At 40.9% G+C, this 14,261-nt stretch overlaps 1 pseudogene; it reads right to left on the bottom strand.

Moving 5' to 3' along the window:
- Window positions 1–731: 731 nt before the first annotated feature.
- On the bottom strand, window positions 732–2,862 carry LOC110080944 (large ribosomal subunit protein eL21 pseudogene; annotated as a pseudogene).
- Between the last annotated feature and the right edge of the window lie 11,399 nt (window positions 2,863–14,261).

Genomic DNA, 14,261 nt, shown 5'->3' with positions numbered 1-14,261 from the left:
GTTGGGGACCACTGTGCTTAATGACTTTTTCATATTTAGGCCACAAGTATGCTACTGAGTCCAGTTAATTACCTGAGTTCTGCTGGTCTTGGCAGACTCTGAGACTCATGGTTTTATCTTTGGTTTTCTCAGTTAATTGTTAAGTGGGAACAGACTTGGAAGAAAGGGTGGCAGCCGGACAGCCTGGCTGTAAGAAGGACTCATTACAGCTGTTAGAGGGGTACGCTGAACTCAGGACCCTCTCTGTTCCAGCCCCAGCACTCTCCTAGGAGAGCTGATTGCTTACACTTGTTTGCCCTTTGGGAGAAGAGAGGATATGAACCAGTCATATGTATCCCAGCTTCTGTGAAAATGACCTCCCACAGTTGATCTTTTCAGGAGAAGACAAAATATAAGAAAAGAGTTCAGGGGACATCTTCTACCTGTATGCAAATGAAATGAAATATTTTAGTTGGTTCTTCTTCCTTGTTGACCCCTCAGATTTACCACAATTGGAGTTGGGTGTTGCCTATCCCCAAAATTTTTGAGGCAAGACACATGCCCACCATGATGTGTCTATGAATCATGCCTACGGACACCTTCACAATATGCTAGTGCCCAAGGAATCAGAAAATGACATGGAAAGCAGGATGACAAAATTCAATGGAGATGGGGAATATGCCAGTGATGTAATTCCTTGCCCTAGAGAATATTCTGTGAAATCCCGACCCACTTTAATTTAATGTCTCCGCTCACAAATTTTGCAGATAAAGCTGGCATTCTAAGGTGCTTTTTTTCTCCAGGGAATCTGATTGCATCCTCAATTTTGTCCTGAAAAGAACAGCATTGAGATTTACAATAAGCCCAAGGTCACCCGGCATGCACCATAGCTTTATGGAATTTCTGGATAGCTCAGTGCTTTCGATAGAGGTTGGAGGTTCAATACCCTCCTGTGTCTCCCTGACAAGAGCTGGACTTGATGATCCGTAACATCCCTTCCAGCTCTGCAGTTCTAAGATGATGATGATGGCTGGGATTTAAACCCAGGCCTTCTCAAGTCTATCTACCCATGGCATCGCAGAAGTTGCTATAATGGCATGAACTAAACTTTATGGGGCAAAGCAATAACGTCTGGTTATGACTGACTTCAAGTTGTGATTCATACTTTATTAATTAAAGTATAGAACATCTAAAAGCTATGTTGACAGTCACAGAGAATGCAAAAAAAAAAAAAAATTCAGTTCCTCAAGCAAATCTGCTTTTCTCAAGGAGAATATTGAAGTGCTTCACACTTGACAGACAGAAGCCTTAGTTTAATGCATTTGAGAATAGGAAAGAGGTGTCTCTGTGTGTGTGTGTGTGCATGGGAGAGAGAATTACCTTTTTATCTCCCTGTACCTGTTTCACTGTATGTGCTGTCATGCACTGCCACTGACTTTGTGGCAAACACTCCCTCTAAGCTGAATTGATTTATGGTACACTTTGTAGCTATCCAGATAGCTTCCAGTGAGATGACAAAGAAGTTCTGCTTCTATACTTTCCTAATCAATGAAACTCAAAGCCAGACCAGACAAAACATAAATTCACACACAGAGGTGCTGGAAGCCCCTAAAATGTGTACCAGTGTGATAATCAGCATTTCTGCTGAATACACAATTTCCCATTTTCTCTTCTTACACTTTGGATAGGATGTATATCCAAGAAGGAGAAAAACAAAAGAACAAAACACAAAGAGAGCGTACCAAGCACAAAGCAACTCTTTTATTATAGGGAAGAAACAGAAGCTCAGAGGGAGACTGGTAAGTCATCTTACACCTCAGAGTTTGGAAAGTGATCCCTTATTAATTAAGTCTTCATTGCTATGGTCATAGCACATGTTTTTTCTCTCTCTAACCCCTGTGTCTGAATGGGAAAATCCTAAAAAATGAATGTTTTCCTCTAAGTGGGGTGGGGCAAAATACAGAGGAAAACATGCATCATTTTTCACTGTTTCTGCTGTTGTTGAAGACTAGAGAAATTTCCAAAAATTTCCATTTCCTACCGGGAAAAAAGTGATTTTCTCTCTTTTGTTTTCTTGGGGGGAAAAATGGAAATTTTCAGAAATTTTACATCTCTAGAGAGAATTTAAATACATAGTTTTTCATTAAGGTCTTCCTGTTATATAGTTTGAATATCATGTCATAGACATATTATTTTTCATTGTAAAGAACATATTCCATAACAATTTTTTCATGTTTTCCAGAAACCCGCCCTCCCCCCCAAAAAACTTCATTGGGAAAACCTATTCTCCCCCCCCCCCAATGTTTTGATTTTTTCCCTTTCCCCAGGCCTTCCTATCTTATGATAATGAGAAGGAGAGCCCCTCATCATGATGACATACAAGACAATTCCCCCATGTTCTATCAGTAGGTTAGTTCGGTAAGAAACTCCCTCTATAGAGTCTAATGCATGTGGAATTGATTCCAATAGCTCTGGTTCCTTGCCATTAGTTCTCACAACATAATCTTCTCTTGGAGAAGCAGACTGGCATTTTAATTCAAACCACATGCCCTTCTCTTTTGCCACCACCACCTCCTCCTCCTCCTTTTCATTTTCTTCCACTTGTTACAAGAAGCTGTCTCTGCTCTTAGAGTGCATAATATGCTCAATGCACACATTAATTCTCTTGGCAAGAATCTTGCCCTTAACCTGTTTGTTCCCGATAATGTACAGAGCATGCTGAGCAATGTTGTGCATCCTTCCTGTCTTGCCATGGGAGCATCTGTGGGGCATGCCTTTTGGAACGGTGACCTTCTTATAGTTGTACATGTAGGTGGCAAGAGGGACAACGCTATGTTTCCAGAAGGGTCTTGAGAGCATGTAATGGGTCCTCCTTCTCTCTTTTGTGTTGTGTTTGTAGATTATTGGAAAATGGCATTTCCCCCCCCCCCCAAGTAATTAGAGTCTACTTGCAAGACAATTGGAGTCTGATTGTTAGTGAAACTATCATATTCAGAAAAAAAATCATGCTTCTGGTTACTCTGCTTGTTTACCCTACACAAACAGAAGCTGTTTGCATTTCAAAAGAAGGTGGAAAGGGGAAAAGGGGGGTGTCAAAGTGCTTGGCCAACTTTTTTTTAGAGAGATGGATGATAAATTCCTAATCACTGGCTGAAGAGGGGCCTGAAACCACACCCTTACCCCCATAAGCATTTTGCAGACTGCAGACAACACTTATCTCCAGAAATGGGGATATTTGTATTCGTATACAAATATGAATATACTGAAACAGGTGGAGATAATTAGGGTCCAGCCCCATGGGGCCAGATGGTCCACTCACTGATCCACCACTGCCATGGGCACTGTGATCCTTCTTGTCACTCCGGAACTCACAATCGGTGAGCCACTCTTCAACCTGGCAGAGAGGCTTGTCATCCCGCCTCCTCCCAGGAATGGCTCACCGATCACGAGCTCCAGAGTCATTGGAAGGATCGCGGTACCTGCAGCAATGGCTGATTGGTGAGTGGACTGTCCAGCCCCATGGGGCTGAACCCTCCCTTATTGCCACCTGTGTGGAGTTATTCATATACGAATACCCCTATCTCTAGTTATCTTTATCTAAGAAGTACACCTGGTCCCAACAGCAGCCATGAAACTTTGGGGACTTCAGTATAAATGTTTGGAACTATCTATGAGAACTTGGTGCACAGCCTGAGGAAGATAAATTAACATTGAAGGCTCACATTCTTTTTTGTTTTATATTCTTAATGGTCCAATAAAGTTAACACCTGTTCCTGCAATTTCTATTATCCTACCCATAGAACACTGGGGAAATTCCAAGCAATCGGTATGATGGGGGGCATTTAACATGGAGTGAAGCATAATAGGAAGATAGAAAGATAAAAAGTCATATTTGTAGCGGAATGCCAAAAGTTGACGTCATTCCTGCCTGTCCATCACAGCAGCTAAGGGGGAGGAGCCAAGGATAGAGCAGAAGGGGCGGAGCTAGAGAGGCAGTTAGGGAGTTGGAGAGACAGTTGGGGAGTTAGACAGTTAGGCAGAGAGATAGAGTGTGTTAGGGTTTAGGAGAACGAAGGAGAGGGTTAGTGAATAGATCTAAGGGGGTTAGGAGAGGAAACTGAGAAGTTTAAAACATATTGAACAAGCAGGAATGAATGTATAAACACTACCTGAGAGATATTGATTGAAAGCATAAAGCAGCTCAGAATAAAAGTGATTGACTACATGAACCAAAATATATTAACACCTGAACCAACTCATATGTGATTTACTTTTTGATTTGTTTAATAATAAAAGAATACTTAATTCAAACCTCTGCTTCCTAAGTTATATGACCCTTTGGGTTGGCAGCACCTGTGTGGGACATAAAGTGGTATTAGGAGAATACCTGGTGGCAGCGAAAAGGGCGTGTGTTCCTTTATTGAGCCCAGAGAAATAGGGGCCACAAAGGTTTGAACGCCACAAGATTTTTCCTTCTGCTTTCCCTCTCCTCTCCCAGTCCTAGAAATCTTCCGGAGTGATTCTAGGCATATTCTGTCCATTCAATTTTGTCTCTTCTGCCTCATTGGATGGGATGGCAAAATAGGAGGGCACTTCTGATTGACCTCTTCCCTCTCCCCCAATTACACATCCAGCCTAATGGAAAAAATAACTACAAAAACAAAAAGTCACAGCATTTCCTCACTCAACTGCTGAGTGGTCAGCAGTGAAGGGAGGCAGGGAAGCCCCAGCTGACCTACTGTATTTTTCCATGTATAAGACTATACTTTTGTCTAAAATCTTTAGACTAAAAATTGAGGGTTGTCTTATACACGGAAGTAAGCGGAAGAGAAAAAACAAGTGGAGGGGAAAGCAGGGATCAAAGTGATCCTGCAGGGCTTTGATCCCTGCTTTCCCCTTCACTTGCTAAGCCTTAGCAAAAGGAAAGCAGGGATCAAAGTGCTGCAGGATTGATTTGATCCCTGCTTTTCCCTCTGCTTGCTAAGTCCCATGGGGCTTAGCAAAAGGAGGGGGGAAGGATCAAAGCAATCTCGTGGCTATATAAGGGGGAAAGGGATCAAAATGATTGTGCAGTCATGGAATTGCTTTGACCCCTTTTCCCCTTTCTTTTGCTAAGCCATGTGGGGCTTAGCACAAAGGGAGAAAGCAAGGATCAAAGCCATCCTGCTGCACTTTGATCCTTTTAGCCCTACATTTGCTAAAGCCCACTTAGATTTCTTAATTTTGGGTTAGAAAAGTGGGGGGGCGTCTTATACATGAGGGCGTCTTATACACGGGAAAATGTACTTTAGTGATTGGTGTGGTACAAATGATAACAAGTGGTAAGTGGACAGCCCAGTTCTCGGGGGAGGGTCCAATCAGTCTGGTCACCTGTGGTAGCGATATTCGTATTTGTCTGCCCCGGGAGACAAATATGCATATCCCATCTCTAGATCAGTGACAAACTTTGTTTAACTATAAACCCTCCCTCTTTTTTATTTCACAAGGCAAGGAGACATATTTTGGAAAACATGCACATGACATGGTCATAGAGCTTTTGCTCCAATAAAGCTTTTCTTTCTTAGGTTGGCTACAGTTTGGAAATCGGAAGATTGTCTGCATTCTGCCGAGCAAGCATGGCAACATTATTTTACCTAAGAGGGTAAAAGGTGTGTATGCCTCTCTATCACATATATTGCACTTACTCATTCCTTTGCTTCCCAACTTCATTAAGTCCAAAACTTTATTAGAAGGACTGCAGTCATATCCCATTCTTTTTGTTCCTGTCCTGTCCCAACAACCACAGTACAGGTCATGTGCTCATCTTCTGGGGTCCTCTATCTCAAGGTGATTATACATGAGGGAACTTTCTGTTGGATTTTGTGTGTACTGATGTGCAAACTTCCATTTTTAAAAGCCAGGAAATCCAGTTCCTAAAAAAAAAAACTGATTTATAAATGGAGGATGTTGTGCTTTTTTATCCATGGTTCAAAACACCAGGAAATGGCCTGATACTGCAGCACAATATGGTGCCCATGTTGCCACCAGCTAACCACTTCTCAAACAAATACAAAACAATTGCCAGGACTGTTTTTCAACAAGCGCAAATGATAGTGAGCCCAAGATGGCATTCTACAGGCCATCTTGACTGCTTCCATTGGTGTCAACATTCAAGCTGCCCTTTGCTGTTTAAAGTTTGGCATCCTTTTTCCTGCTGGCAAGACGGGCATGATATTTTGGTTATAATGGATTCAGAAGCACAAAATTCCACATTCATAAAGCAGAGAGTAAATACTGCTAGTATCTGAAAAGGAACTCTATGGAGCTGCATCATGCAGGCATGATCCCCACTAGATATGTGGACAAGAGAAGCCAATCTGATACAAATGTGGGTTTGTTTGTTTTTTACACATGGTAAGTCAAACCTAGATACCAACATACAGTCAGAAGTGAACAAAACAGAAACTTTGCTCCCATGTCAAAGACAAAATGTCACTTCTCAAGAGATTTTCATTTCAAACGCATTCTACTTCTTTCAGAAGAAAAGCAAAGTTGTTCTTTAAAAGGGCATTTGAAGCACTGCCAGGTTTGCTCTTGAGGACAAGGTCAGAAGTGTGGAAAACACTGTAAAGATGTTGCCATATGCCACACTTACAATTATAGTTGGATACAGAAAGGCGGTTAGAAATGTCTTCAAACTAAACTTACTAAAGGCATACAGTACTTCTCAATCCAAGACATGAACTGGAACACAGTTAGCCCTCAAAACAATACTTTTGTGAAATATTGGTGACACAGGTTGCAATAAAATAAATGAAACAATGAAGACACATATCAAAAATGCACAGGAAAACTCTTACCATATATTAGAAAATTGCTGGAGGAAAAATTATGTTTTTAAAGGTATGTATTTAAAAATATCTACGTAAATTTTAAGAAGTGTTTGTGGAAATACATATGAATTTTTCTGTAGACTAAAAGGACCCAAAAAAGCCAACAAAATCGAGATAAAATGGATTCAATACAGTGAAAAAAAAAAAGCTGAGTGAAATCAGATGTAGCATATCTACCCATCCCTCCCCCCCAAAATCCCTTCTTTTAAGTGGCAATCCTGAACACATTTTCTAGAGAATAAGACCCATTGATTTAAATGGGAAACTTAATTTCAGTCTTCATATATTTTAAGCATTTGCTCATCTTATAGAATCATTTAATTAATTAATTGTTATAATTTTTTTTAGAACTTGTTATCCTTATGTTGTAAGCTGCCTAGAGTGGTCGAAATGACTAGATAGGCGGGGTATAAATACAATCAATCAATCAATCAATCAATCAATCAATCAATCAATCAATCAATAACTGTAAAAATGACAGTTGGCAACCACATATCTTTTACTTACATTTTCAGTAACGTTTGGATTTTTGTACGTAGAATGACTCAAGCTTGTAGAATCAGACAAGCTACCATTGTCTGGGCTCATTTTTCTTTGCTTACTTCAAAGGGTAAAAAGGGTACTCTCTTTTCATCCTTTGAAGAGACATGGAGCAAGTTTGGAAGCTCCATTTCTGGCGAGCCATGCAGGACCAAGTAAATGATGTATACCTTGATACCTACATGAATTGTGATATGACTGAAGATGGTTATCAGATTCACGTGGGAGTTAATTCTTTCAGGTGAAAATGTCAGATGTAATCGGCCACCACAGACTCACACCACCAGGCAGTGTTATAAAGTTTATAGTACTCTGAGGTTGACCTATTCGAGGATCACCATCATTTTTTTGGTCTGAATAGCCACTTGTACTCTTATCAGCCACAGGAGTAGTATGAATAGTTCACAACAAGGTATTATGCCAGAGATTTAGAAGAGATAGCCATGTTACTCTGTGCTAGCATTTCAGGAAAAAAACAAAGGAAAATATATATTCACTTTCAGGTATGACATTTATTTTTCAACCCTTTTCTGTTGCCACCAGAGGATATATTCCCCACTCTATTAAATATGACTCTTCAGTCAGTGTTATTCAATAAAACAATGTTTATTTAAGTGTTTATCAGTAAATCATGTAAAGTGAATCATGGATGGTCTTATTTTATTCATTCAAGAAATTGTGCTTTGGTAACATTCATATTTGCTTAGGTAGAATCATTTTAATCAAGGTATTTATTCATTTCTTTTCTTATTCCCTATCTCTCTATTACTCTTCTCTAACACAAGGCTGCTCCTAACTGCCTAAACTGCTTTTCTCTAACTCCAGTCCCTAACTCATCCCTAACTCTTCCTTAACTGCTACCTAACTGAACTTTAACTGTCTTCCATTTCCCTGATATATCCTTAGTTCCGTCTTTTCTGTACAACCATTGGCTCCTGAATCAGGGTTCCATTGTGATGGACAGGAGTGGTTACTGACCTGTCCGCCACAATAAAGAAGATAAAAATATTGTGGCACCTTAAAAACTAACTGCTATATTTTAATGTGACATTTCATGGACAAAAGTCCATTTCCTCAGACAAAAGAGCCATGACTCCTATATCTGAGGAAGTGGACTTGTTCATGAAAGCTCATATCAAAATATAGCAATTAGCTTTTAAGGTTCCATGGTGGTGGTGGTGGTTGATAATAATGTATATTTTGGAATACCCTTCGTTTTCTGAATAGTAATTTCCTTCTTTGCCTTACCACATCTCATTTCAACCTGCCTCAGCAGTTCTTCTGGGATATAACTAACTGTCTTTATAGGGGCACATTTCCTGCTATGACATCTTGGATATTTGTCTTGATTCCCTTTTGACCTTATTTAGATCACATTGCCTCTTCCTCCTGCTGCTGCTCCTAGTCTGGCAGTTGCTTTTTGGGCTTTACCTCAGCCTACCACAGCCTATGGGATTTGCCACATACATTGCGGGACCTTGGTTGCGGATCTTCAGCTTGCGTTCTACACTTGTGTGTAGAACATCTGTGGGTGTGTTCCTATTCACAAGATATTATCAGATTGTGCTGATAGACTTCAATAAATTGCTGTTGCTTTTAATGTGCTATCAACTCACATCTGACTTAGGGCAATCCTATGAATTGCTGAATTAATAAATTGCCTTTTATTAACTGCAGTTATTTCAGAAGACAGTTGTGCTGAGATACTTGGCTTCAGCTGGCAATTGGTGTTGAAAGACTTCAGCCGCATTGGATTTGATCAGAATTGGTTACTCATTACACAGAATTAGTATGCACAGGAGTAACTTATAAGATGTATTGGATAATATGCAAGATACAGATGAGTGTCATATTTGGTTGGTGTCTAAGCAGATTCAAGCTTCTTTCAGAATAGTGTGGGTGCTCCTTGGGATGAAGCAGGCTTCCCTATGAGAAAGGCAGGCAGTCTGTTGTTGAAATGAATGTCTTTTTCCTGGAAATGCCTCAGCATCTGTGGGGAAAATTAAAAGAAAGACACAATAAGGCTGCTTAGAGTAGTTCTTCTCAGGATTTGAAGTTATCAGACTTCAATACAGTGTGCAGGCACTCCAGGTCAAGTGCTATATTACTGAATGCTGTAAAAGAGCCCATGTTATGATCCATTTCTTTCTGTATCAGCAGAAACCCTTGGAGAAGTTTGATTTACCCTAAAGAAAATAGCCTGAAAGCAGTGTTTTGCGTTAATTGTATGTGATATCTATAGAAGCATTTCCAAGAAACGCACTAATGAAAATAACTATTTATATGGCCTCCAAGGTTGATAACAATTAACTAGAATCTTGCTTTTACTCTCTCTGGACTTTGACTCTATCTTTGACCTATCTTCTAATTCCAGGCATCTTTTAAAAGTATTCAACTCACTGGGCTTAGAGAAAGGGCTGGAACTGACAATTTTTTCCTCTTTCCTATTGTCATCATTCAATGTTAAACAAGTTTTAAAGTACTGTAATTGCCTAACTCTTACATTTCTCCTAATGAAAATTCAGTTTTCCGTCATGAGGGTACCATTACGATGAGTTTCATTTTCATATATATATATTGGTCCCAGTATTGGAGAGGGTGGAGAGACCAAATGAATCACTCTCTCCCAAATGTTTTAGGATATCTTCCACACAAACCATGTTTCCATCTTTCTGAATTTTTCCAGATTTGCTACTATGGGTGACCACGCTAGTGCCTTTTTCATAGTATTGGTCCACAACAGAGAGATTAAGGACAATCTTTTTATATATCTAAATGCCTTTCAAACAGAAAGACTGCTGTTCAACAAACCTCTCTACATTTGTTCATCTCAGGCTTGGCAAGCCTGATGCCCTGAGAAAAGAAAAGTGCCTGCGAATTTCTTCCAATTCTGGCAAGAAATTATATAGCTGTTTACATTTTTCTTCAAACACATCAGATCTGTAAGGCATAATTTCAAATATGTTGCTCTCTTTTAGAGATGGGCGTGAACCACAGTTCGGAGGTTCGGCCCAGTTTGGCACAGAGCCCCACCCAGGGGTTCCACAGGCGCTGTGCACTCACCCATTCCCCGGCCCAAGCGTGTTTCTCTCTTCCATCTCTTCCGACAGCCACCCAGTCAAAGGTAGTGCAGAGGGCTTCCCTGCCCCATCTTCTGGTCTGAGTGAGTGCCTGGCAAAGAAGGCAGAGGAGAGATGCACACATTGTGATCAGTGAATAGGCAATCATACTGAGGAGGCGGGGAAACGAAGCACACTTCAACTACAAAATGGACAAGTCTTCAGATGAGGCAGGAGAGGGGAGTGCATGGTGCCCACAGAACACCTGTATGGGTGCCACACCAAACTGGGCCAAACTGTGGTTTGTGTCCATCTCTCTCTCTCTCTCTCTCTCTCTCTCTCTCTCTCTCTCTCCCTCACACACACACACACACACACACACACACACACACACACACACACACACACACACACACACACACAGAGGGAGAGAAAGAGAGAGAGAGAGATGGACGGACAGACGGATGGACAGAGGGACAGTCTCTACAATTTAACATGGATAATTCTCTCCTAAGGCTGCTGAATCTCCCAGATTGTGACAAAAAGGATAAAAATCATACAGTAGTTATTTTTGAAATTCGGAAGTGCCTTCTCAAGATCTGCAGGTCTGTAGATGTCACTATGGCCCTGGACCTGTACATCCCTATTATAAAGCTAAGATGCTTTCAAAAGTTGGCTTGGCTTCACGCAAGTTTCTGACATAGCTAAAAGTTCCATCTACAATCAATAGAACTTTTCCCATTGTCTTTGGCAGCATGTGGGTTGTACCCAGTGTTTCATTGACTGGACCCTTGGAGTTAAGTGCTTTGTTTAAGTGCTTGGCTGAACTTTTAAAATCAATGTGAATTCTATTATAAGATTAATAGTCAGTTTCTGAACAATACAGGCAAATTCATTATATGCAGGAAAAAGAAGGCACTTCAAAAAAACCCCACTATGTTGTCATTTTTTATTGAGTCAAAGCCCAGAGAGAGTAAAAGCAAGATTCTAGTTAATTGTTATCAACCTTGGAGGCCATATAAATACTTATTTTCATTAGTGCGTTTCTTGGAAATGCTTCTATAGATATCACATACAATTAATGCAAAACACTGCTTTCAGGCTATTTTCTTTAGGGTAAATCAAACTTCTCCAAGGGTTTCTGCTGATACAGAAAGAAATGGATCATAACATGGGCTCTTTTACAGCATTCAGTAATGTAGCACTTGACCTGGAGTGCTTGCACACCGTATTGAAGTCTGATAACTTCAAATCCTGAGAAGAACTACGCTAAGCAGCTTTATTGTGTCTTTCTTTTAATTTTCCCCACAGATGCAAGACAAAAACACTCAGACATGCCACTGGATATGCATCGGTCAGGGGGTTGAGTCAGAGGGTGGACCCAGTCCTACCTGTAGACATAAGGGCAAAATTGTTTCAAGGTGGCAGAAACTACAGGTAACAGAACTTATCCTTCTTCCTTTTGTTCTTTGCCTCAGGCAAATGTCACCATGCTGGCCCTGTTATGTGTGTCCTCAGCTATGAAATTGCATCTTCCTACTATAACGTGTCCACAATAAGGGAAAAGAATACTCACAGTATTTCAAGGGATGTTCCTAAAGTATTATCTACTTATTATAATTGTTTATTACATTTTGATCCTATATTTCTATTACTATGTAAGCTCAAGGTGGCCTACAGCCATCATAAAACATAATAACAGCAAAAGTGGATTCAGCTATTGAAATATTAAAACTGAAAGCAAATGCACCCATAGCATCATGGAAATCAGTTGATTCTGTATAAACAGTTCGTGTGTTGTCACTTCTCCGCGCCTTTCTTTCTCACTGTTTTTTTTTGGGGGGGGGAGCCATTTGTATTAGTAGTGATTTGTGTGTGTATGGTTTTTTCAGGGATCTGTTGTACTTGTATGACTGAAACATCATGTATACAGAGACATCAGGGATGAAATCATGATTCAATCAACCCATTCTTGGAAGCTACCAGAATTGTTAGAGTGGCAGCACACAGCCCAGAAAGCTGAAAGTGAGTGTGTGGTTTGATGACACTGAGCCAACATCTGCAGCATAACCTGTATGTCCTCAAAAACATCTGTGTGCAAATGTGGAATATGTGGCAGAAATAAAGACTGGAAATTTAGCCCCTTTACCACCAGTTCTGCTGTCTCTTCTGCCTGTTAAAGCTTGACTGTGAAATTCTCTCTGACAACACATATATTAATTGGGTTCTGACCATGTCCTTCTAAGATAAGTCAGCAGCAAGATTTCTCCTAGTCCAAGAGAAGATGGGGAAGATGTTGATCTGGAGCCTAGGCTATCTCAACGGCTCCATTTCCCTTGACCCCAGTCTGGTGTAAAGATCATCAGGAGAGGCCTTTTTCTTGGTCCCAGTACCCTCACATGTGCACTTGGTGGGAACAAGGGAGAGGACCTTCTCTGTTGCTGCTTCCAGACTTTGGAACTCCCTCCCACAGGACTCCAGGCTGACTCAATTTTTGCTGTCCTTCCACAAGCAGTCAAAGTCCTTTCTCTTCAGGCAAGCTTTCCCTCAATGACCTGATACCAGAGTGGGGTTGCTAAATAGATTATTGTGCCTTACCACTTTGAATGTATTTTTGGTGTTGTCTTTGTTTACCGTGTTAATGTTTAGCACTTCATCTTTTCTGGTATTTGTAAACTTACTAGACATGGGAACTTCATGTTCATCTCCTGGGGGAGACAAATAGGAAGCCTGCCAGCACAGGCATCTCTGCGGTCCTGCCTCGCCTCCCCCAGAACCAGCCCAGTCCACTTACCAGGCTTCTTAGCACATGTGCGCCCAGTGGTGGCAACATCGTGCCAGTCATGGACATAGTCCCATTGCCACTTCCCCACTTCTCCCCGCAGCCAACTACTCCAGTGAGGAGGCAGGAAGATGAGTCTCCCCACTCAGCTGCTGAGTGGTGGGCTAAGGGGAGAGGTGGAGAAGCACCAGCAGGACTAGGCCCATGACTGATGCAATGTCACTGCTGCCGGGCATGCGGATGCTGAGGAGCCTGTTAAATAGACTGGGCTGGCTCTGGGGGTTGGGGAAGGACTGCCGGGACAGCTGTGCTGGCAGGCTTCATATTCATCTCCCCCATGTCTAATAGTTACTGTTTTTAGCTTTAGATATTGTCTTTTAATGATGTAAGCTGCCTTGGGTTCTTTTTAAGGAGAAAGATGGGGTAAACATATTTTAAATAAATAAATAGGCTGCGCATAGGGTGACATAAATTGGACAGTGCCCCGTTCATTTAAAATGTTGTCTTATTGGACTCATAAATGATTATGAATCCACATAAATACATCACATTTTTACTCTGGAACATGAATCAAAAATCCTACATGAAGAAGTGCAAACTTATCTGCATATAAGCATCAAGTAGCATGAGTCCGTGAGATATTACTAGTCAAATCACCAGGGAAACATGGGAGCTTGAAGTCTGAAATGGATATTAACATTACTTAAGGAAATCTGTGTTTATACATTGTTTTAAAATATAAGATGAAAAATGCTTGACAAAGAGCAAAAAAACCATATGCATAAGCAGAGTTGTTAATGCTGGAGCAGTGCCCACCAACCTTTTACTTGAGGGAGGAAGAAATCTTTTGTAAATGCCATTTAGAAAGGCAGCTTGGCACATGTTCTTGCAGAAGAAAGAAGCAAAAAAATCCAACACACTGTTAATTCTCAAACTGGTATCTCTGCAGCTAAAGCCCCACGGAAGCATTAATGATGCTGATAAACTGAACATGCTATAAAGAAGCAGAGTGTGCCAAGGAGTTCTGCC

The sequence above is a fragment of the Pogona vitticeps genome, chromosome 1, assembly GCF_051106095.1.
Source record: "Pogona vitticeps strain Pit_001003342236 chromosome 1, PviZW2.1, whole genome shotgun sequence".
NCBI lineage: Eukaryota > Metazoa > Chordata > Lepidosauria > Squamata > Agamidae > Pogona > Pogona vitticeps.
The sequence above is the reverse complement of the archived record's forward strand: the minus strand, read 5'-3'. Positions and strand labels throughout refer to the sequence as shown.